General features: G+C 42.3%; 1 long non-coding RNA gene across 3 annotated transcripts in view; it reads right to left on the bottom strand.

The window, feature by feature from the left end:
• LOC120884126 (uncharacterized) overlaps window positions 1–26,495 on the bottom strand; it is a 132,581-nt gene that overhangs the window by 60,741 nt on the left and 45,345 nt on the right. For all 3 annotated transcript variants that reach the window (XR_013436130.1, XR_005726377.2, XR_013436129.1), the window contains exon 2: window positions 24,894–24,976. This is a non-coding gene — a long non-coding RNA (uncharacterized LOC120884126). The remainder of the gene's footprint in view (window positions 1–24,893; window positions 24,977–26,495) is intronic.

Below are 26,495 nucleotides of genomic sequence, written 5' to 3'. Positions count from 1 at the left end.
GAATTGTAATGCAAAAAAAACAAAGTATATATAAAGACATGAATTGGCGTGAACATACTCTATATACAAAGATATGAAAACTTGTGCTCTATATGTGTAATAAGAATTGTAATGCATTCTGTTGTTGTGTACTTAAAAAAATAAAATCAATTTTTAAAAAAGAGGTGGAGCAAGAATAAATAGTGTTTCCCTGACCATTTGCTCATAAGCAAAGCTTTCCTGCAGTCCTCCAGGCTGGTGTGAACCTCTTCCCCAGGACCTTCTTCCAATGCAGAACCTTGATTATTAATGTGTAATTCTTCTATAATCATCGGATTGCAAGCCCCTTGAGAGTTCCCAGAACAAGGCTGGCAGGCAGTGGGTGGAAGAGCACAGTGGCTAATTCCAAGGGCTTTGAGAACATCCAATGCCAGGTTCAAATCCTGGCTCTCTCATTTGGTTTTAGACCTGTGACTTTAGGCAAGTTCCTTGACTTCTCTGATGGCAAAGCAGGGTAAGAATATCTACCCCATTGATCGCCAGAATCTTGGAAAGGGCAGGAAAATGAGGAAGGGGCAAGATAATAAAAAGAGGATGGATGATGGACACCAAAATATAATTAAATGGGATAAATGGAGATCTGGTGTTCATTTAACTGAATTTTCCAAAATAGCCAAGAAGAGAAGATTTTCGAATGTTTCCAAAACAGAGAAATGATAAATATTTGAGATGATGGAAATGCTAATTCCCTGATTTGATCATTATACATTGTATCCATATGTCAAAATATCACACTCTCCCATACCTATGTATAATTGTCTGAATCAATTAAAATTTTTTTAAAAAAGAATATCCACCTCATAGTGTTGTGTGAGTGTGAGACAAAATAATCTGTGTAAAGTACTCAGCCTGACACAGAAAAGCCTTCAATAAATGGAACCACAAATACGCATCTCCTTCTTCTGCTTGGCTCTCTCAGCTAGATATCCTTCTTCCTTAGAATCAATCAATCCAGTCCCTGTCTTTCATTCTGCCTGCCCTCCAGCCTCCCTTGCCCCAGGTTTCCCAGGTGAAGGCACGAACATCTTCCCAAATGCTCAAGCAGAAAAGTCATAAAATCTTTGTTTAACTCCTCTCTTAGTCAGCTATTTCGCTGCTGGGACTAAAAGATCTGATGAGAACAATTGTAGAGGGGGAAACATTTATTTGAGGGCTCACAGTTTCAGAGGTTCTTAGTCCATAGAAGGCTGGCTCCATTCCTCAGGGCTGGAGATGAGGCTGAAGGTCATGGTGGAGTGTGTGACCGAGGGAAGTAGCTCACATCATGATGATTAAGAAGCAGAGAGTACACAATTCCACTCTCCAGATTAAAAAAATATATATATACCCCATAGCCAAACCCAATTCCCACCTCCTCCAGCCACAACCACTAACAAACTAATTGGGCTAAGACTCTTACAAACCAATCATTCTTCCTCTGAACCATCCTGCATTGTCTCACCTGTGAGGTTTTGGGGGACACCTCACATCCAAACCCTAACAACTCCTTACTCCCTCCAGCCCCACAAAACTCAAGGTGGAGACTCACTGATTTCATCTTCACATTACACTCATACCATCCCCATCTTTAGGTTCACATGATCTTTGCACTAAATCAAACCCTAAAGCTCTCTAGACAACTGTAGTGATTTACTACCCTGGTCTGTCCATTCTCTCATAGGTCTTCCCATACTTAAAGACTGCAAGATACTGCTCAGTTATTTCTCTGCTTTAAAATATAATGGCCCCTTTTGTCCTCAGTTCACCTCCCTGCCAGAGCTCAGAGCTGCCTGGCATTTGAAAACAGCCACGCTTTCTCATTTCACAGAAGTCCCTCTGCAGCTTATTCTCCGGCCCCCTGGTCTGCCGATCCTACCAGGACACACGATGCACTCCAGTCTTTTGGCCTTTGTTCTAGCTGTTTCTATCTATCTCAATCCCCTGCACTCCCACCCGCCTCCTCCTTCTGCACTCTCTAGCTGACCTTCTTCAGAATTAATGCACGACTCAAAACCAAGAAGAGTTCCACCTTCCTGAGGGATAAAGATCCAGCTAGTTTATTCATCCCTAGGTCACATCCAACAACAGCCTTGTCATGGAAATTTTCAGGGAAAACCCCATGATCCTCATTCTTCCATTCTATCTTCCACCGTGAACTCTCTCAGCCCTCAAGAGAAGAGCTTAGGAAACTGGCCGTCCATCCTTCTTAGTAGTTTCCATAATTGAAGATAGGTTTTCCAAGCCACTGGTTCTACTATCTCAGTGCCAAGAGGATTATCACCTTGTTGGGCCAAGAGATACCACAGCAGAGGATTCAGAACAGATTCTGAAGTCAGGGCACTTCTTAGGTTTGTGAACTTCAGCAAGTTACTTAACTTCTTGGTTTCAGAGCCTTCATTTGAAAAATGGATATAATAATAGTACTAACTGAGAGGGTTGTCATGTGAATTGAATGACTTAATATTTTAAACTCCTTAGAATAGTATGTGGTACATAGTAGGCATTATATAAGTGCTTGTTAAATAAATAGGGAATCTTGGTATGTGTTAACAAGCCACCTAATAGCATATCAGCCCCCTCAGGGTAAAAATAATGTCATATTTATCTGGAACACAGTAAGCATTCAAAAAATGTGCATTAAGATAGCTGGAAAAAAATGGAAATTGGTACATTTCTGAAATACTCTTGGATAATATGTATCAAAATGTTTAACAGAACTGTTCTTTGGTGATTCCACCTCTCAGAATATTTTTTGTGGACATAACTTAAAAAGATAAAAAGATGCATTTATAAGGGTTTACTGTAGAAAAACTTGAAACAGCCTTACTGTTTTCCAATAGAGAATTGGTTTCATAAACCAGGGACACATACAATGGACTATCACTCATCTATTAAAAAGCCAATTGTCATGCACATCTGCATCCTGAAGACATGTAAAGATGTCTAGATACACCCTAAGGTTTTTTTTTTGTTGTTGTTGTTGTTGTTTAATATTTATTTATTTATTTATTTTTTAGTTTCGGCAGACACAACATCTTTGTTTGTATATGGTGCTGAGGATCGAACCCAGGCGGCACATAGGCCAGCAAGGTGCTACCGCTTGAGCCACACCCTAAGGTTTTAAAAGGAGGCTAGACAACAAGAAGAATGGTATGATTTTGGATTTTACACATGCCTACATGTGTGTTTACATGTGGGGAAAACACATCAGGAAGAATACACATCAAAGTTTATAAATTATTACATCTGGGCAATGAGATTATGGATATTTGGACCTTTATTGTTTTTTAAGCTATAAAATGGTACTTTTGTAAATCAACAAGTTTTTAATTGAAATAATACTGAAATAGAGAAAAAAGTGAAAAGCTCCCTCAACCTTTCAAACTCACACTAATAGTACTCTCCAAAGCAGTTACACAGCTGGGATGTGGAATCCTGACTTTTTTTTGTGGGGTGGGGGTTCAAACATACCTGGATACTAGGTGAGGTTTTCTAAACTTTAGGTTTTCAATAATATGAGCACCAATCCCTTCTACAACCTTATAGAAGTCCAAGAACTTCCCCAAGATTTCTGTGAGTCCCCAAAGACATGTGTCCTTGTGACCTCCACTGGTTGTGAATCCCTGCTCTTACCAAATTCTCTCATTTAGAATTCCCTTCCTCACCTCCTCTTTCCTCCCCTACCTTCACTGACTCTAACGTACAATGAAATTCCTTTCTTCTGATTTTGTACCAAATCACTCCCAGGTAAATAGAAGAATTTAATGAGGACATGACCCAATGGATGGGAAACTGATTTTGCAGAAAAACAGCTGGTAATTAATTCAACATCGAAGTCCCAGGTCTTGAAAGTCCCTCATACCATCAGCCCCACCCCACCCTCAGCCACCACCTCTCGACACAGGCTGGAGACTTGGGTAAGGTGTCTGAGACTTTACATATCTCCCAAGACCTTCCTCATGTTCACTTCTCTGTATTTGAGAACTTATAAGCTCAGTTCAACAAAAGGTTACGTTCTCTGCATCTCATCCTTAGGGTGACACATGGAAGACCCCAAAACAAATAGAGCAGCTGCAGCCTGAAGCCTCCAGAAACTGTCTCCGATGGTGCCCCCAAGGCAGAAGTGGTAACTCAGAGCATCCACAGAGCACTGATCTTTTGGTGTGAAGTCTTCATCTCACTCCAAGGGACGTGAATGATTCTCGATCCAGTAACTCAATAAGCTCTCCATATCTGTGGGTTCTACATCCAAATTAGATCCAACATATTTTTGAAATTGCGTTTACATTGATGAGGCACAGACTTTTCTCTCATCATTCATTATTCCTTAAACAATACAGTTCAACAACTATTTTGCATAGCATTTACATTGCATTTGGTATTCTAATTAATCTAGAGATGATACAAAAGATCTGAAAGGATGTGCCTAAATTGACTTGAGAATCCTCAGATTTCGTTGTCCATGGGGGGGTCCTGGAACTAACCCCCTGGGGACATACTGCATACTGTCATTGAGCCAGACAAGCATGGTATATGATCCAGAAAGCAGACAAAGGAGGCCCCTAGGAGTTGGTCATTAAAATCAGCATCTATCGACACAAGTTTTTAAAAAAAAATTTGAGTCTTTGTTGGAAGACACACTTGGAGTCATGGAAAGTTCCTCTCAGCTCCACCTGCCAAGGCAAAAGCCTGAGCAGACAGGCTGACACAGCCCAGAAAGAAATCACAGGTGCAATGGGGCTCTCTGGTACAAACTCCAGGCACAAGGGGCACGCTCAGGAAAAGTAATGCAGGGCCTGAAGGGGCCAGTTGTGATGTGTGCTGCAACATGATCTGGAGGTGTTGATTACTGGCAGGTCCCAGAGGCAGAGCTGAGACTGACAGTGAGTCTTCAAGCCCCGGCCACGGCAGCAAAATTTCAAATGCCTTGGTCCCCGTGGCTGACCACCTAACAACACGCACATGGGTAGCTGGGAATGCAGAGGGAAATGGGGTCTCAGGCACTAATGCTTTGACGGTATACCACATAAAGGAGAGAACTTGTCTTCAAACATGTGCTAGAGACAGTATAGGAATGCTAAGCCAGCTCCAGACTATCCCAAGGTGATATGACCAGGTGCCTGAAGTTGTGCCCCGGACACTCAATCTCCAGGGGAGTGGAATCCATTCTCACCTCTATCCAAGGGCTTGCAGCCTAGACCCAGCTGAGTTCAACAATCCTACCAATGGAGATAACAAGAAATTGTCTCCTGGTGCTCAACAAAGAGACAGTGGCAGATCCAGGAAAGAGCAAAAAAAAATGTTAGCGATCCAAGCCTTGGGGAGTCCAGGTCCCTGAGCTGGCTGAGGGCACCCCCAGCCACGTAGGTTATGCACACTGGAATTAGGAATACCAACTGGGCAGAAACCTGAAACCCTGGTAACCAGAGCAAGTAGCTCAATGCAACCCTCTCTCCTTCCTCTGTAGAAGTAACACTTCACTCATAAGTAACGATATGTCCTCTTGTCACAAAACAGTATTTTAATTCTCCTTAAGACAACTTCCTAAGAAGTGTGGAGCACGCAGGGACATGGTGACAGGTATCTCAAAGGGTTCGGGTAGCAGGCAGGGAAGCCAGGAAGAAACAAGTTTCAAATATGAACCCAAGACTTGTCATCCCCACGGACCTACTGCCTCCACCACGGTAGCCTCACCTCCACTCTGCTCCAGCAACTGTTGTCACTCTATCCTCAGCATGTCAACAAGGTCCTCGCTTCCAACCAGGAAGCGGTGGAGGTTGGTGACCCAGTGAAGCCCTCACCTTCTCAGCACTGGACACATAAACCCTTCAGGTGGAATCAAGAGTTCCTGAGATCCAAGCAGGGCCGGTGCACATGCTAGACGGGCATGGGTGTCCCCACACTAATCATGTGACTGTCGATGTAGCCTTGTACAGCAACGTCTTCCTGCACGTGCTTTACACAATCTTCCTTCCTTTTCCCAGGAGTCATTGTTTGAATCCCCATTTTTTCCAAATGAGGAATTTGAAGCTTAGAATGATTAATTTGCCCAAAAAGAGTCACAGAGCAAATATGTTAAGGCAATGAGATTCCAAAAGTCATCCTGAGAGGCAACAAAAATGAACAGACATTGATTGGGTAGCCACTAGGACTCTTCTAAGGGCTAGAGGGACAAAAGTGAAAAGAAATTCTCTCTGTTCTGAAGAAGCGCAAGGGCTCCTGGAGAGAGTGATGCGATGCAAATGACAAGGCAGCCACGTGAGGACAGCGGTTCATTCAGCAGCCACCGTGGTGCCCTGGGCTTACTCTTCAGTTGTTGGCTTTTCTGTGTCTGCCTCCCTACTGGACTCCGAGCACAGACAGATCATTCTACAGCTGTCAACGCCGAGCCCCTGCCATGCAGCCTCACATGCAAACCCATGCTATGAGGAGGAAAAATAAATGCAGAACACAAACATTCTTTGGAACGTAAACACGGTGATATCCATCCTGCAAGAAGCAGAGAACCTAGCAGGGATGCAAAGAAGCAGGACAGAAAGGGAGGTGTGACCACCTCGGGGCTCAAACCAAAAGAGCTCTCCTCTCTTGGGAAGCCCGAAGCTGCTACCTGGGTTGAAAGACAGCAGGTGACAGGAAGCCCTTGGATAGAGGTGGGGATGGATTCCACTCCCCTGGAGATTGAGTGTCAGGGGCACAACCTGGTTCAACCCGGTTCAATGCAGCCTCTAGCAAGAGGGGAGTTCACCTGGTAACCACCACCATCACCACCCAGCCTACTTCCCTGGTCTCTAAAATGGGACCATCACCCCATCACCTGCTCTGCCCACTTCATCCCCATGTGGTGAGGCTCACACAGTCAACAGAGAGACAGAATCCTAAAGAGTGCTTCACAACAGTCAGTGGTATTCAGTCCAGGGGCTACAGCAGCTCCCGTGTTTCTTTCCATCAGATGGGCATGAAGGTCACATAAGCCCGGCAGGGAAAGTGACAACTCAGGGCCAGGAAGGAAGAAAGAGCTGATCAGGTCTCACCAGCCTCTTTCAGCAGCTCCAGCTCAGGCTAACCCCAGGGCACCCACATGCTCCTTCCTCCCCTGAGTCCTGGGCCAGGACACACCAGCAGACTAGCAGCACTTCTTCCCCCAAAGGGAGAGACCTGGGAGGCCCTCACCCCCGTGGGCAAGCTGCACCAGACACTTTCTCTACCAGAAAATCCATTCCTGCTGTGCTTGACTAAGGCCACACCACATGGTATAAATAGCACTCATCTGGGGAGCAGCAGACCTGGGCTCAGGCCTCGTCTCTCTGTCTCACATGAGCTGCCTTTCCTGGGGAAGGACACCCACCTCTTGGGAACCCTGTTGCTACACTTATAAACAGGGGGTTCCTGAGCTCACATTTGCTTAATCTTGGCACTGTTGGCATTGTGAGTCAGATGATTCTGTGCTGAACATTTATGTACCCCCTGGAGGCTAGTAGCACACCCACAACCCCATCACAACAACCAAGAATGTTTCCAAAATAACCCCCAGTTGAGAACCACTACATTAGGTGATTTCCTCAGACCTCCAACCTGCTTCAGCTTCCCGAGCCCAGGCACCAAATCCTCAGTTCAAGCTTCCCACACCTGAAACACTTCCCCTCATTTGATGGTCACCTCCTCTTCCACAACCCCAGCCTCAGCAAAGCCATTCACCTCCATCCCTGGGTTTTATCATTATCTGTGGTCCTGCAGTTTGTGAGAGGTGGAAGCCTTGGCAAAGAGGATCCAGCTCTCATGTCACAGGACCCAGAGGAAAGGAAGAGGGCTGGGATGGTCTTGGAGCCGAGCAGATCTAAATTTAAATCCTGGCTCTGCTAGGGGGTCCTTCACTGATTCCCGGTGTCTCTACAAGCTTCAGTGTCCTGCCTATAAGGGAGAATCAAAAGGTAAAACAACTCCATAGGATTGACATGCAGATTAAATGAGGGCCTGTTGCTCCAGATGGGTGGTCTCCTTCCCCACTCTTTAAGAGTGTCTTTTGGAAGAAACTCATGGAGGGGATCCTCCAGCTCTTTGACCTGCCTCCTTTTTCAAACCTCAGTTCACAACCCATGGTTGTGGTCCATCTCTCTCGGCTGTGCCAGTGCACCACTGGAGGCTCTGGCCAGTTTCCCCCTGGCCTCAGCAGCAGAACCTGGTCCATGGGCCAGCTTCCCAAGAGGAGAGCCAATCCTCATCTTCAGAGTGGCAACCAAGGTGAAGCCATTAAGCCCATCTTCACGTGGTCTTAATAAACCTAACAAGTGGGAAAAGCAGCTAGGAAATTTCTCACTTGCTGAAGCCAGAGCCCTCTTTTAACCCTGTTCCATCTCCCTTCCTGCCCATCCTCCCCAATCCTCACAGTTGAGTAATTTAATAGAAAAGAAGCCAAACCAACAGGAAATGGGGCTGCCTGTCTATTTGTGATAAATACAGCGAAATCTCACTTCAAGAACAAATCCAGGAGCACACGTTAGGCTGTGAGTGATGCCTACCAATGAAGCGCCTCCTCCCCATGTGCAGTGCCAAGGTCTCTGACACCAGGAGGAGCATACAGAGGAAGTGTAAGAATTCTGCAGGGTGTGTGGTATATCCACCTGTCTGCCCAACCTTCTCATGTCAGATAGAAAATATCAGAGCACACAGCAAGTACTTCTGGAGACCCTGAGCAAAAGGAGGCCAAGGCAAAAGTCTTGCTCTTTGCCTCTATTCCTCTTCAGTAAAATGGACTAGTAAGAGTGACCTGCCCCAAACTATGGTTGGCAGGAATAAGTCAGTTAATACTTTAAGTGCTTGGGACAGTACCTGGGATATAATAAGTGCTATGTAAGTGTACCCTGTTGTAATTATCATCAGACTATTACTGCTATTATTGTCATCCTTCTCACTCTCTGTACCTAGTCATTTGGGCCCCCCAGAGACAGATGAAATCCAGCACAGCACCATAATCCTCTCAGGCTTTCATGACTGTAACCACAATCAAAGCCAGTGTTTATTGAGAACTTACTATGTCTATTTCCTTTAGTCGTTGCAGCCATTCTATACCATTGGTGTTACGGTCCTCATTTTATAGACAAGAAAATTGAGGCTTTGAGAAAGTTATCCAAGGACACCAGTAAACAAAGAAGTCACTACACATCACAGAACCAATGTTCTCACCATGAGCTCACATTTAAGAAGTGTCCCAGAAAATTGTTCAATATTTGTAGATCTCTGGTTGCAAACAGTAAAACCTGATTTTGCCTAACTTAAGCAAAAGGGGCTATGATGAAAGGAGACAGAGACTCTCAGAATCAACCAGAAGCTGCGACCCAGGCTTGGACACTGCTAGAGACATAAGCAGCTCTGGAAGCAGGAAGTCTAGGAATGGTCTTATGGCAGGATTGGCAGATCAAGAGGTCACCAATGGATTTCATGACATCAGAAATATGCAGCCTTTGCTGCTTTGCTCAGGATTCCAATTCCAAGAAAGAAGCATCCACTTGGCTGTTCTGGATCATACGTCCACCTCTTGTTTACAAACTAAAGCCACTGGGGAAGAGAAAATTGTCCCAGAGGATACTGGGGTGCTGTTAGGAATGAGAAATGGAGACTGGGTGGATCAAAGGAGCACCAGCCACTCCCATGAAGCTTCCCAAGGTCTTCACATTATGGTGCCCCATGGAAAGGTGTCCTCTGATGAGCGGTGAGTCAAGATATCTTGCAGAGAAAGCAGATGAGTTCTGCAGTGTCTGTGTGATGTCAGTCCATCTGCCCAACCTTCCCTACATCAGAAAGAAAATATTAGAACATGTTTCTTGGGGCATGACAGAACTAATAATAAGAATCTTAATTTGCTAGACTTCGAAAGGACCTTAGAATGAACTCATTTACCCTCCTCCCCCTTTTCTTACAGCCATGCAAACTAAAGATAGGAAGTTCCCCCCAAATCACACCTCTGGTTAGAGGCAGAGTCAGGGTGAGGACAAAGGGCTCTGCAGCCCATCCGGGGCTTCCACACTAAAACACCCAAGACTGTTCACCACCCTGAGGCATGGCCAACATTCCCACTTCCCTGTCAGGCCCTGGGCCGTCCCAGGGATCTTTCTGGGATCTGGAAAATCAGGTCCGTCATCTACTCTAGACTTAGTAGGGCCTCCCTCTCCTGGGGGAGCAGGTGACATCGGTAGAGGAGGCAGAGAACCATGGAGAAAAGGGAATGTTGGCCAGCCATGAGAGGCCAGCACACACACTTGGGATCTGAAAAGGAAAAAGAATGGATGCTTATTCCTGTCCCCCTTCTCCATACCCTTCCCAGGCTCAGGTAGCCCTTCTTTGCTATATATATCCTTTTCCTGACAGGAGTCCCTTGATATTCACTATGACCAGCTTCCCCAGTGTGCCGAGGCAGAGATTTCTGGGAGCACACCCATAGAAACGTGGCCCTGTCAGTTCCTGGTCTTTGGGTTGACTTCCACGCTGCCTGGCTGTTGCTCTAATTTAGACTCTGCATCCTTGCAGAAGCAGAGGTAATGGGAGACAAAGGGGGAATGGTCTCTACAACAAATGCTAGTCTTTGCCAATTCTAGCCCAACTCTGTAGCCTACCAGCATCTATAACAAGGTCACCCAGGGGCAGCACTAGCCTGCCAGCCCCGTGTGCTTCCTGCTCATATCCTAAGTCAGAGTTGTGAGATAAGAAATTAAATGTCACCTAATCAAACTTCTGGATAAGAAAGAAAAGTCATTGCCTTAAGTGCCTTTTAAACAAGTTTCTGAGAAGGTTGACGCTGCTAGCAGAGAGATGTCTCAGGCAAGAGCGGGCTTCCCCTGAGAAGATAGAAAATCATTAGGAAATTGTTCCTTCTTTCCAGAGGTAGGAAAACCTGAATTCCCCTAAAATAAAATGGGGTCCTCTTCAAAACTTTCAAGATCATGAAAAGCAGTAAAACCCTGGGGAAACTGACACCAGTGGGAGGAGCCAAGGAACCTATGAAGACTAAACACGACGTGAGCTCCCAGACTAGATGGTAGGACAGCAAGAAGACAAGAAGAACCAGTGAACTCACAACCTTGTAGCTTGGGCCAAAAGATGTTGATGGTAAACTGGGAGAAGGGCATTTTGGGATCTTGTACTAATTTTGCAATGTTTTTTTAAATATAAAATGAAAAGCTAGTCAACGTGGGGGAGGAATCTCAGGTAGAGCAAAGGCCGTACCAATCCTCCTTACATCAAGCCCAGCATGGGCCCCAGAAAAAGGCACAGTTAAGAGCAAACTGAGCTCAGTCTCACTCAGGCCCTGGGCAAGCAGAGATCCATTGGCAGAAATGCCAGACGAAGGAAGCAAAGAGAAAGCCCAGAGGTGCTGGATTAACAAACCACATCAGCAAGAAGTCAGGCGAGGTCACAGGGACATCGCTCATCCTCATGAAAAATAGAAAGCACATAAACATCAAGCTGGGCCGGCTCAGGTGCTAAGCTTCCAGATTAAAAAAATAGAAGACGAGAGAAAGAAAGAAATGCTGTGCTTTTTAATAAAGGAAAATCTTAAAATTTTAAAGTAGCATTAAAAAGGGAGCCAGGGGGTCAGGCAAACAAAGGGTGGGGAGGGGAGAGAGAATGCACAGTCTCCTCTGCTCATAGTTCAGGGGACAGAAATCAATCTGACTGTGCAAACAAGCTCCCTGGAAACCAAGTGTGCCCTTGCCGAGCTCCAAGTCCTGCTTCCCACACTGTCCGCCCCAGGCTGCCTGATGGTAGCTAGCAGGGCTGAGGCTGAGTCTCCCCCAGGAGGCCAGCTGGCTGGGAAATCACAAAGCCCCACCCTCTCCCAGCACCCCCACCTGCATTCTGCAGCCCCCTCTTCCACCTCTCCATTTGTTCACCCAGCAGTTGTGCATGATGGCTCTCAGCATTCTTGCACATTCTATCTTCTAACCTTGGTCACTAGCCTGCCAATTAAGTCCCATCTCAGAACGAAGGATGCCAACGATGAGTGATTTTAGTTACGCTCATGTGGTCAAAAACTTCAGCACCAGAGAGAGGTCCCCTTCATTGGCACTACAGATGAGTTCCTGGGGGAGGATAAGAAACTATTTTTCAAGTGGTCCTTGTCCTCAAGAAGATGAACAAAGAGATCAAAATCTCCCCATACAATCCAATGGAATAAACACTTATTAATAATTCAATCTAAGTAAATGGTAAATGTGTGACTTGAAACTGAATTGCAAATGTTAGTGGATTCTGAACACATGAGAGGCAGGCTCAAAAAAAAAAAAGTTAATAACCAAAAACTAAAATTTCCATTATTTCAACAAAACCAGAGGGACATAATCATTATTTCATTTTTATAATTGTTGTAGAAATATGTTAAATATGTATATTAAAAGTTATATGGAAACACTAGAGGATTATGAATTCATGTTAAAACTTCCAATTCACCAGAGGAAGGAAAAAAGGCAATTAAGAAATGTCATCAATTTAACAAATACAAGTAAAGGGAACTGAGGAAACCAATAGAAAGTGTAATAAATAGAACACACAAAATTAAATGGCAGGATTGAGACCAAACATCCTGGATACCAAATACATAGCAAAGAATTAAGTTCTGTTCTGAAAAATGAAGATCCTTAAAATGGGTTTGAAAAACAAAAATCCAATTATATACTATTTGTAGGATATGAACATCAAACAATAAAGGAACTTATTTGAGAATAAACAAAGCATAGAATTGTAAACTGGGACAGACAGGCCAGGTTGGCCTCTGGTATTTCTGGAGAGCAAAAATTCTGAAGAGTCAGAATTTTATGAGGACAGAGAAAGTGATGAAGTTATTTAGAAAGAAGTTTCATTGTCACTCTGGTGCTTATGAAAATGGGGGAGCTCTGGCTGGGAACATAGCTCAGTGGGTAGAGTGCTTGCCTTGCATGCATAAGGTCCTGGGTTCAATCCCCAGCACGCACGCACACACACAAAAAAAAGATGCAGTAATTAACCAGGCACGGTGGTTCACACTTGGGGGATAGGAAGGGCAGCATAATAAAATAGACATGAATATTGCTGTATGTATATACGTGACTGTATGACCAATGTGATTCTGCAACTTGTACAATCAGAAAAATGAGAAACTATACCCCATTTGATTCCAATGTATGATATGTCAAGATCATTGTACTGTCATGTGTAACTAATAAAAAAAGAGAGAGAAAATGGGGGAGCTCTGATTGGTAAGCCATGGGAGTTCCTAGATCCAGCTAGCCTTTGGGTCATAGTTGGCAGTTCCATCATCAGATGCTAAGCAGAAAGATTCTCATAGACAGAGCAGATTGTTCTGCTGGATTGGATCAATCACTGGAGCAGGTGTCCACAGCCCAAGTGTTCCCTTTCTCTCCCAGAGCCCCTCAACTCCATTTTTAGTAGGTGTGACAGAAGTAACCCCGTCTTGTATAACGAATGTTCACAGGATGGACATTGCTGTAGACATATAGCCTGTCTCCCCCACCAGCATGCCAACTAGGAGGCACAGAATGCTGTCCCTCCTCTTTGCTGCTGTATCACCACGGGCATATAGCAGGAACTCAGGAACCTTCCATTGTAGGAATGGTCATTGGCAGCCCCCTACGATGGCCCCCAGAGATCTGTCCTTCTGGAATGTATGCCTCCTTGAGTATGGGCTGATCTGAGAAACCCAGTTCTAACAATAGAACACAGCAAAAATAATGGGATGTGACTCCAAGGTTAGGCCACACACACACACAAAAAAAAAAACAGTGTTTGGGGAATGCTTTCAGGCTCTTTCCAGTCACAGGCTGCTGTGTCAGGACGCTCAGGTAGCTTAGGGAGAAGGCCTTGTGGTGAGGAGCTGCCATGAACTGAATTATGTTTCTCTAAAATTCATGCATTGAAATCCTAACCACCAATGGGACTGTATTTGGAGATATTGCCTTAAAGAGGCCAACTGAGGACAAAAGAGGGAGGCCCTAATTCAATAGAACTTGTGCCCTTATATGAAGTAGGTATCTTATACCCGAGATGCTCAGGCCCCGGAAAAAAAAAAAAAAGCCAAATGGGGACAAAGCAAAAGAAGGTGTGGTCATTAGTAAGCCCAGGAGAGGCTCAGGAGAATCTGACCCTGCCAGCACCTTGATCTTGGACTTCCAGGTCCCAGAACAGTGTGTCATGAAATTCCTGTTGTTGAAGCCACCCTGTCTGTGGTATTTTGTTTGGGGAAGGGCTAGAAGACTAAAAACAGGAACCAAGGGCACGGGAATGAGCTTGCAAGTTGAACTTTGAGATGGCTGTGTCTTAGCCTCAGCTTGACTACAAGCCCATGAGAGACCCAGGGTCCAGGGGTGCCCAGCTAAGTCATGCCCAGACTCCTGACCAACAGAAACTGGGAGATAATGAAATGACTGTTGTTCTAAGCTCCTAAGTTTTCATGTAATAATGCACCCATAGGTTAACTAACTCCATGAATGAAAAATTCTTGGAGTTAGGTAAAGGCAGTGTTATGTTATCCCCTATTTATAGGTGAGAAAGCTAAGCTCAAAGAGACAGAGTCTTGCCTAAGGTCCAAGAGCCTGGCAGACCCTTACAAGGGAGGCAGGGGGACACTGAAGATAATGCTTGGCTAATGTAAGTTTTGCCTTGGGCCACCCTGCCAGGCCTCTTGAGTTGGGAACACTAACACACAGAACATTCCTGAAACGCCTCAGAGTGTCATCTTAATGGTCTCCTTGAGTCTTGGCTGCCAAACACAAGGGGTATTTTAACAAGGTTCACCTTGGCTTGCTTACCACATGCACTAATGAGGCCCCTTAGACATCTCTTAAGACAACCCCCTTCCACCAAAGTGTGAGGGTCACATCAGAACAGACTCTAACATGTGGAATCTCATCAGAAATTATAACGGCAAAGACTTTCGGATTACTTGCTGGATTCTAGGAAATCTTCTGAGCACTTTATTATATTCATTTATTAATTTTAGGTAATTCTACTATAGTGTTCATTTTATAGATGAGAAATCTGAGGTATCAAGGATTAAACTATTTGCTGATCACCGAGCCAGCCAAGTGATAGTACCAAGCTTTAAAGTCAGGTAGGTTAGCTCCAGCATTAATGCTTTGACAAATTTCTCTCTAGGTCTTCACATTATTTAACACCCACAATATAATAGTAACTTTCTGGAAGCCTCTGAATCCCATAACCCCAATAGTTTTGTTTTGTTTTTTGCTTTTATGAGTGAATTATAGTTGTACATAATAGTTGGTTTCATTTTGACATAATCATACATGCATGAAATTTAATTTATTCCCGTTCAGTCTCTGGTGCTCCCCTTTTCCTCCCATCCTCTCTCTCCCATTTCTCTTCCACTGCTCTAATGGTCTTACCTGCCATTCATTTTTTTTATTTTCAATTGGTACTTTATGGATATACATAAAGGTGGAATTCACTGTGGTATATTTTTATACGAATTTTGTTAAATTCATTCCATATTTACTCCCCTTTCCCACCCTCCTCCTTCCCTCTCAATCTCCTTCAACTCCACTGATCTTCCCTCTATCCTTATGATATCCAACCAATTCCCCCCCTTTTTCCTCCATACTTTGTTCTTGCTTTCATATATGAAAGAAAACTGACCCTTGACTTTCTGAGTTTGGCTTATTTCACTTAGCATGATGTTCTCCAGCTCCATCCATTTCCAGCAAATGGCACAATTTCATTCTTCTTTATGACTAAGTAAAACTCCATTAGGCATTTGTACCACATTTTCTTTATCCATTTATCTATTGACAGGCACCTGGACTGGCTCCATAGCTTGGCTATTGTGAATTGTGTTGCTGTAAACCTTGACGTGAATGTATCACTACAGTATGATGATTTTAGTTCTTTTGGATAAATACCAAGGAGCAGGATTGCTGGATCATGTGAAGGTTCCACTCCTAGGTTTTTGAGGAACCTCCATACTGCTTTCCACATGGTTGTACTAATTTGCAGCCCTACTCGTTTTAAATATCAAAGAGAAAAATAATCACAGCACATAAAGGCCATCTTGCCATGCATGCCTCATGGAAAACCTTTTAAGGGCTCCCTGACCATGTCCTTGGTGTGGTTCATGAGGTCTCCCAGGCTCTAATTCCTGTGAAATCCCCAGCCTGAGCTCACTTCTGCATCCTCTATTCATCCAGCCAAAATTCCTCTTTGCTATGACCCAGAATTCCAATCAGATATCTCTCTACCTGTGCACAGGCTCCGCCCTGGAAATCGCCCTCATTCGTCTCTTCCTGCTAATCAGCACTCATCCTTCAGTCTTCTGGTAAGTCTTGCCTTCACCTTCACGCCAGCCAGGCACCCAGCCCTGCCCCCACCATCCAAGTCCCGCTGGCCCAGTGTTCTGCCCTCCCTCCCTCTCCCTCTGGACTCTGGTTTCTGCAAGGACAGAAACAGCATATTTGTCTTTATATTCCCAGCAATTAGCACAGCACCTGGTACCTATTAAGTCCCAGTTTGTTGAATGAGCATTAGCCCTCCAAAGAACCAAGTGACACTTTAGTTACTCACTCTAACTGCCTCTGCTAGACAGTCCTGGGACAGAGAGCTATGCAAACATTACACTGGAAAGGGGCCCAAGAGAGATCCTGATTTAATGCAATACCTTCATAAAATGATGGGGGGGAAAAAAGTTCGGAGAAAATAATTGACTTGCCTTAATTAATCAAAGGAATCATGAGCTCCGCAATGGGGCCAAGTTTCCAGGTGTCTGAGCTCCACATCCCCAGCTCTCAAAGTCATCTATAGTAGTTTCCCATTGCTGCTCTGGCAGATTATCAGAAATCCCTTTGCCTTAAAAACAACACAATTTATTATCTTACAGTTCTGGAAATCACAAGTCTAAAACTGGTCTCCCTAGGCTAAGATCAAGGTGCTAACAGGGCTGTGTTCCATCTGGAGGCTCTGGTTTGGTCCCCTGGCCTTTCCCAGCTCGATAGGCCACCTCTATTGCTTGATTGTGACTCTTTTCTCCTTCAGAATCAGCAGCAGAGCATCTTCAAGTCTTCCTCCTCTCTGATCTCTGCTTCTGTCACATCCTCTCTGGACTCCTTTCCCATATAAGGACCCTCATGATAACCTACAAAAATCTCTTTATCTCATACTCTTTATTTAATCAAATCCACAAAACCCAGTTGCTACGTGAAGTAAAATATTTACAGGTGCTGGAGATTAGGATGTGAATATCTCTGCTTCCTCAAAGACGAGGAAGCAGAGATGCTGTCGACCACAGCATCTTCACCTTCCTGATGTAAAAGTACTCGTGCTCTGACAACATCCTCTATGGTGCGATGGCAAAGGAAAAAAAGTCAACAGTGTTCAAATATATTTTGTTCTCTTTTTTCATGCCTACATATCTAGTTTCAAAGAACTAGTGGGAGGAATCATTCCCAATATATCCATATGAAATATAATGTTATGCACTAATAACCATAGTATACTCCTCTGTAATGTTTGTCTTGGGCATGCATTCCTAATATTTTAATCCTCATGACTGATTTTCAAGGAGCATAAGGAAAATCAAATTTGCAAAGAGAAGGAGTGGGAGGAAAAGTTGGTGAGCATCGCCATATGCCATCCACTCTGGGTCTTACTTAATTTAAGCCTCACAATAGCCTTCTGAGCTGACTCTATCACCTCCCACTTCTAGATGAAGAAACTGACTCTTAGATGAGGAAATTTATCATCTAGCTCACAGAGCCAGGGAGTGGCAAAAATGGGTTGGAAACTCAGATGCATTTGGTTCTGGAATTCATGCTCTCTCCATTAGATCTTATTTCCCCAGAAAGTTCAACTTACTTTTCAACAGCCTAATTTATTTCCTGATGCAGAGAGAGAGATGGGGGGGAGGGAGAAAAAGAGAGAGAAAGAGAGAAACCATTAGAATGGTCCAATAATAATTTGGTTGGGAACTTCCATGAGCAAGCAAGTTTGGGGGAAAACCCTTAGCAAGGCAGTATGGCTGCCTTCTACCAAAATCATCATTGGGGTCCAGGAGACTGCTGGTTGCTAGGCAACTTCTCTCTGACCACACTCCATATCAATCTAATTAGCAGATTTCACCTGAGTTCCAACAGTTGCTAGGTAACTCTCAAAAAGTTGCTAGGTAACTCTCAAAAAATAAATAAATAAATAAATGAAAAAGGCTGGGGCCTTTCTCTCTCCCTTTCAAGCCAATGCTGATCCCAAAGGATAAGGAGGGGGTGTTTGTAAAAACTCTACTGAAGATGTGTCTAAAATCCCCCTTGTGATTTCACTATATCTACCAAAAGTAAACAAAACCAGAAAATATGATTCAGGCAATAGCATTTCAAAAAAGAATCCCATGGGGCAGGGAATTGATTATTTAGGAACAAGAGAGTTACGGGACAAGAATAGGCCAGAGACCAAGCTAAACCAACTTTGTGAACCACTTCAGACAGGAACTCTTACTGGGGATTCTGAAGGAATGGGTCCTTGCATTCCAAGAGGGAGGAATGTGGACACATATGTATGGAGTCCCTGTTATATACCTGGCAATGTGATCCATAGCTTCACAAACACCTCATCACACAATTGCTGTGAGGCCGGTGCTCTCACCACCTACACTTTACCAAGGAGAAATTGCAGTTCAGACACAGCAAGTGAGTTGATTATGATCACTTGCCCAGAGGAACTGGAAGTTAAAGACATTGTCTGACTAAATTCTAGGCATGAATCTCCTGCATGAATCTCCTTCCCTGCAGATTCTCCTGTCTCTATGGGCTACGTCCATGAGATGACAAGTGCTATCATTCATTCAGAATAACCTCAGTATTAAAACAGACTACTGGAAATGAAGATCCAACAGGAGGAAACATGTGAAATCCCTTCCCCTGTTCATTTCCAAGGCTTTAACATTATCTTATGGCAGCAATTCTCAAGCTGTTTGGTCCCAGGACCCCTTTATATTCTTAAAAATGAATGAGGCCCCCAAAAATACTTTTGATTATGTAGGTTGCATCTATTATACTTACCATATTAGAAATTAAAACTGAGAAATTGCTAAAATATTTATATATTAATTAATCTTTAAAATAACAATAAAAACTCCCTGCACATTAACATAAATTATATATTTTTATGGAAAATAACTACTTTCAAAAGCAAAAGAAGGGAACAGGCCCAGTGGCCTGCCGGCATGGTAGTCACGTCACCCCAACTGGAGTAGGGGCAGAGGAGAGCCACCGCCCGTGCCCACAAGGTAGGCAGACCAGCAACCAACCGGCAGAACAGGCCCAGCAGCCCGCCAGCGTGGTAAACAGATCACCCCAATTGGAGGAGGAGCACGGCCGCTGCCCGCCCCTGCAAGGGAGACTTTTCAACTATACAAGAGCAATATAAATATATAGGGGGAAAATTCAATAACACAACAGTTTCATGAAGCAGAAAGAAACTCGAGCAGTATAAAAAGATAAGGAAAGAAAGGACCAAAAGCAATGCAGATCAACTCAACTTTAGAAGAGGTAATAGCTGCAGCAGATGAAATGTCAGATAAAGAATTCAGGATATACATGCTTCAGATGATTTGGAGTCTCAAGGAAGACATTAGACAGCAAAATCAGACAATGAAAGATCACTTCAACAAAGAATTACATAAACAAATCCAAGAAGCAAAGGATCAACTATACAGGGAAATAGAGGTTATAAAAAACAAACAAACAGAAATCCTAGAAATGCAGGAAGCAATAAACCAACTTAAAAACTCAATTGAGAATACTACCAGCTGAGTAGAACACTTAGAAGATAGAACATCAGACAATGAAGACAAAGTATTTCAACTTGAAAAGAACATAGACAGCTCAGCAAGACTGTTAAGAAACCATGAGCAGAACATCCAAGAAATATGGGATAACATAAAGAGACCAAACTTAAGAGTCATTGGGATACAGGAAGGTATAGAGGTCCAAACCAAAGGAATGAGCAATCTATTCAATGAAATAATACAAGAAAACTTCCCAGACTTGAAGAATGAGACAGAATCTCAAATCCTAGAAGCCTACAGGACGCCGAATGTGCAAAATCATAAGAGATCCACACCTAGACACATTATAATGAAGATGCCCAACATACAGAATAAGGAGAGAATTTTAAAAGCTACAAGAGAAAGGAAGCAGATTACATTTAGGGGTAAACCAATCAGGATAACAGCTGATCTTTCAACACAGCCTCTGAAAGCTGGAAGATCCTGGAATAACATATTTCAAACACTGAAAGAAAATGGGTTCCAACCAAGAATTGTGTATCCAGCGAAATTAAGCTTCAGGATGGAAGATGAAATTAAAACCTTCCAAGATAAACAAAAGTTAAAAGAATTTGCAGCTAGAAAACCATCTCTTCAAAACATCCTCGGCAAAACATTACAGGAAGAGGAAATGGAAAATAACAATGAAAACCAACAGCAAGAGGTAGTACAGTAAAGGAGGGAATAATAATCAAAGAGAAAAACAAACCATGTTGAGTAATACAAATAAACAAATATGGCTGGAAGAACAACCCATATCTCAATAATAACCCTAAATGTTAATGGCTTAAACTCACCAATTAAGAGACACAGGCTAGTAGAATGAATCACAAAACAAGACCCAACAATATACTGCCTACAGGAGACACATTTGATAGGAAAAGACATACATAGACTGACGGTGAAAGGTTGGGAAAAATCATATCACTCATATGGACTTCAGAAACAAGCAGGAGTGTCCATACTCATATCAAATAAAATAGATTTCAAGCCAAAGTTAATCAAAAGGGATAAAGAGGGACACTACCTACTGCTGCTCAAGGGAACCATACACCAACAAGACATAACAATCATAAATATATATGCCCCAAACAATGGTGCAGCTATGTTCATCAAACAAACTCTTCTCAAGTTCAAGAGTCTAATAGACCACCATACAATAATCATGGGAGACTTCAACACACCTCTCTCACCGCTGGACAGATCTTCCAAACAAAAGTTGAATAAGGAAACTATAGAATTCAATAGCACAATTAATAACCTAGACTTAATTGACATATATAGACTATACCACCCAACATCAAGCAGTTACACTTTTTTCTCAGCAGCACATGGATCCTTCTCAAAAATAGATCATATATTATGTCACAGGGCAACTCTTAGACAATATAAAGGAGTAGAGATAATACCATGCATCTTATCTGATCATAATGGAATGAAACTGAAAATCAACAATAAAAGAAGGAAGGAAAAATCATGCATAACTTGGAGAATGAACAATAGGTTACTGAATGATCAATGGGTTATAGAAGACATCAAGGAGGAAATTAAAAAATTCTTAGAAATAAATGAAAACACAGACACAACATATTGGAATCTATAGGACACATTGAAAGCAGTTCTAAGAGGAAAATTCATTGCTTGAAGTTCATTCCTTAAAAAAAGAAAAAACCAACAAATAAATGATCTCATACTTCATCTCAAAATCCTAGAAAAAGAAGAGAAAAACAACAGCAAAAGAAGTAGAAAGCAAGAAATAATTAAAATCAGAGCTGAAATTAATGAAATCGAAACAAAAGAAACAATTGAAAAAATTGACAAAACTAAAAGTTGGTTCTTTGAAAAAATAAATTAAATCGACAGACCCTTAGCCATGCTAACAAAGAGGAGAAGAGAGAGAACTCAAATTACTAGCATACGGGATGAAAAAGGCAATATCACAACAGACACTTCAGAAATACAGAAGATAATCAGAAATTATTTTGAATCCTTATATTCCAATAAAATAGAAGATAGTGAAGGCATCGATAAATTTCTTAAGTCATATAATCTGCCCAGATTGAGTCAGGAGGATATAGACAACCTAAACAGACCAATATCAATTGAGGAATAGAAGAAACCATCAAAAGACTACCAATTAAGAAAAGCCCAGGACCAGATGGGTATACAGCAGAGTTCTACAAAACCTTTAAAGAGGAACTAATACTTTTCAAGCTATTTCAGGAAATAGAAAAAGAGGAAGAACTTCCAAATTCATTCTACGAGGCCATCATCACCCTGATTCCTAAACCTAAAAAAGACACTTCAAAGAAAGAAAACTACAGACCAATATCTCTAATGAACCTAGATGCAAAAATCCTCAATAAAATTCTGGGGAATCGGATACAAAAACATATCAAAAAAAATTGTGCACCATGATCAAGTAGGATTCATCCCTGCGATGCAAGGCTGTTTCAATATACGGAAATCAATAAATATTATTCACCACATCAATAGACTTAAAAATAAGAACCATATGATCATCTCGATAGATGTAGAAAAAGCATGACAAAGTACAGCATCCCTTTATGTTCAAAACTCTAGAAAAACTAGGGATAACAGAAACATACCTCAATATTGTAAAAGCAATCTATGCTAAGCCTCAGGATAGCATCATTCTGAATGGAGAAAAATTGAAGGTATTCCCTCTAAAATATGGAACAAGAAAGGGATGTCCTCTCTCACCACTTCTGTTTAACATAGTTCTCAAAACACTGGCCAGAGCAATTAGACAGACAAAAGAAATTAAAGGCATAAAAACAGGAAAAGAAGAACTTAAATTATCACTATTTGCAGATGACATGATTCTATACCTAGCAGACCCAAAAGGGTCTACAAAGAAACTATTAGAGCTAATAAATGAATTCAGCAAAGTGGCAGGATATAAAATCAACACACATAAATCAAAGGCATTCCTGTATATCAGTGACAAATCCTCTGAAATGGAAATGAGGACAACCACTCCATTCACAATATCCTCAAAAAAAAATAAAATACTTGGGAATCAACCTAACAAAAGAGGTGAAAGACTTATACAATGAAAACTACAGAACCCTAAAGAGAGAAATAGAAGAAGATCTTAGAAGATGGAAAAATATACCCTGTTCATGGATAGGCAGAACTAACATCATCAAAATGGTGATATTACCAAAAGTTCTCTATAGCTTTAATGCAATGCCAATCAAAATCCCAACAGCATTTCTTGTAGAAATAGAGAAAGCAATCATGAAATTCATATGGAAAAATAAAAGACCCAGAATAGCAAAAACAATGCTAAGCAGGAAGTGTGAATCAGGCAGTATAGCGATACCAGACTTCAAACTATACTACAGAGCAATAGTAACAAAAACAGCACGGTACTGGTACCAAAACAGGCGGGTGGACTAATGGTACAGAATAGAGGACACAGAAACCAATCCACAAAACTACAACTATCTTATATTTGATAAAGGGGCTAAAAGCATGCAATGGAGGAAGGATAGCATCTTCAACAAATGGTGCTAGGAAAACTGGAAATCCATATGCAACAAAATGAAACTGAATCCCTTGCACAAAAGTTAACTCAAAATGGATCAAGGAGCTTGATATCAAATCAGAGACTCTGTGTCTGATAGAAGAAAAAGTTGGCTACGATCTACATACTGTGGGATCAGGCTCCAAATTCCTCAATAGGACACCCATAGCACAAGAGTTAATAACTAGAATCAACAAATGGGACTTACTCAAACTAAAAAGTATTTTTCTCAGCAAAAGAAATAATAAGAGAGGTAAATAGGGAGCCTACATCCTGGGAACAAATCTTTACTCCTCACACTTCAGATAGAGCCCTAATATCCAGAGTATACAAAGAACTCAAAAAATTAGACAATAAGATAACAAATAACCCAATCAACAAATGGGCCAAGGACCTGAACAGACACTTCTCAGAGGAGGACATACAATCAATCAACAAGTACATGAAAAAATGCTCACCATCTCTAGCAGTCAGAGAAACGCAAATCAAAACCACCCTAAGATACCATCTCACTCCAGTAAGATTGGCAGCAATTAGGAAGTCAAACAACAACAAGTGCTGGCGAGGATGTGGGGAAAAGGGTACACTTGTACATTGCTGGTGGGACTGCAAATTGGTGCGGCCAATTTGGAAAGCAGTATGGAGATTTCTTGGAAAGCTGGGAATGGAACCACCATTTGACCCAGCTATTCCCCTTCTCGGTCTATTCCCTAAAGACCTAAAAAGAGCATTCTACAGGGATACTGCTACATCGGTGTTCATAGCAGCACAATTCACAATAGCAAGACTGTGGAACCAACCCAGATGCCCTTCAATAGATGAATGGATAAAAAAAAATGTGGCATTTATACACAATAGAGTATTACTCTGCATTAAAAAATGACAAAATCACAGGGAAATGGATGGCATTGGAGCAGATTATGCTAAGTGAAGCCAGCCAATCCCTAAAAAACAAATACCAAATGTCTTCTTTGATATAAAGAGAGCAACTAAGAACAGAGTAGGGATGAAGAGCATGAGAAGAAGATTAACATTAAACAGGGACAAGAGGTGGGAGGGAAAGGGAGAGAGAAGGGAAATTGCATGGAAATGGAAGGAGACCCTCAGGGTTATACAAAATTACATACACAAGAGGAAGTGAGGGGAAAAGGGAAAAAATACAAGAGGAAGAAATGAATTACAGTAGATGGGGTAGAGAGAGAAGAGGGGAGGGGAGGGGAGGGGGGATAGTAGAGGATAGGAAAGGCAGCAGAATACAACAGACATGAGTATGTCAATATGTAAATCAATGGATGTGTAACCGATGTGATTCTGAAATCTGTATACGGGGTAAAAATGGGAGTTCATAACCCACTTGAAACAAAGTGTGAAGTATGATATATCAAGAACTATGTAATGTTTTGAACAACCAACAATAAAAATTTTTTAAAAAATAAAAAATAAATAAAAGAGTATATAAGAAAAAAAAGCAAAAGAAAATAGAGAATGATACTATTCTGCATTTTTGAAGACCTCTCTGATGACTGGCTTCTGCATTCAGTCAGTAGCTTATCACATGGCAGCCAACTCCAGGAACATTTCACTCTGCTATAAACCTGTGAGAGAAAGAGAGCAAAATAAGCACATAATGTCTTATATTACCATGAAAATAGCTTTGACCTTGAGGACCCTCTGGAAGAGTCTCAGAATCCCCCAGAGATCCCCAGACCACAGTTTGAAAACCACTGCCTTAAAGTATAATTGCTTGAATGTCCAGAATGCATTCAGAATTAGTCTATGTACCTCCTGTTTTTTCAGCCAGTTTAAGAACATTCTTCTCACCTGTAGCATTATGTGGTCCCTTAGAACAAACCCCAATCTACCTCTCGAGTGTGCAATCTTTGCAATGCTATATGTGAAAAACAAGATATAGACACTGGCTCCAGACTGACTGAAATAGTCAAAAGTATCAGAATACATGGTTTTTGTTTTCCCAGGAGACTTTCCTTCATTTCTTCTGGTAACTGGTGCAGAATGAAGCATGAAACTTTCTGGCTCTGTGATTGGTAGAAGAGATGGGCATTGGACTCAGCCTAGCCAATCAGAACTATGCCCTGAATTTTTTTCACTCTACTTTGCAATTTCTTTTCCTCTAAGGTACCGGCATGTTATCCTGGATCATCAACTTTATGTTAGTGTCTTTATAAGAGTCATTCCCTTGCCTGGAAATGAAGTCAGACCACCTCGGCAAGCATGTCTTGAGCACCTACCATGTAGCAGACACTGTACTAAGAATACAGAGATATAAAAAGAGTCCTGACACTCAAAGAGCTCACATGTAGTAAGGATGATGAGACATAACCAGTAACTACAGTAAGATCTAGCTAGTAAGATTTATGCATCACATGGGACTTTTGCAGTATGAGTGACTTTTGAACAGCCACCCAAAACTGGCTGACACAAAAAGGAGTATTTTTGGCTCTCCTAACTGACAATTCTAACAGGACATCAAGAGCATCTTTGTACTGGTTTTTTTTTTTTCTTTTTTCATTTACAAATGACAAAAGGCACACAGGCTCCACCAAGGCACTTAGGTACAAGGTGGTGGACTGGTAGCCTCACTCCTGTATGAATGCAGACAAGACCAGAGCCGCTGGAAAAGGAATTGGGGCAGGTGCATGGGAGGATGGGAAGGGAGAAGAGAGAATTCCATCAGTGTTCCAGGCTGTGGAGAATAATTCAGTCATTGTGGACTTTGGTGAGTCTCCCCAGGGACAATGAGGCATGTGTTCAGCAATGAAACCTGGAGCAGAACCTCAATATTAAAAGCACCATTAGAAATCATCCTAATTGGACACAAAACTGCTTGAGAAAAAAATAAATGAACAAAAATCTATTTGCCTCTGTCATTACCCCTTCCTCAGCCCAGATCCATTTCATGTCCTTCTTTAACCTGCTGTAGAAAAGCTGACCTTGATCTCTGGCTTTGACTGTGTCCATCCAATAGAGGTACCAGAAGAAGATGGGAAGACTTGAGGAGAGTAAGGTAAGAGTATGAATTCCCCCTGCCCAGCCCACCCTCAGTTCCTCCCTGCCTTTTCAGTGTGACAGTGCCTGCATTTCTCTACGGCCACC

Source organism: Ictidomys tridecemlineatus, chromosome 3 (assembly GCF_052094955.1).
Source record: "Ictidomys tridecemlineatus isolate mIctTri1 chromosome 3, mIctTri1.hap1, whole genome shotgun sequence".
In the NCBI taxonomy this organism is placed as follows: Eukaryota; Metazoa; Chordata; class Mammalia; order Rodentia; family Sciuridae; genus Ictidomys; species Ictidomys tridecemlineatus.
This window is presented reverse-complemented; position numbering and strand designations above follow the sequence as displayed.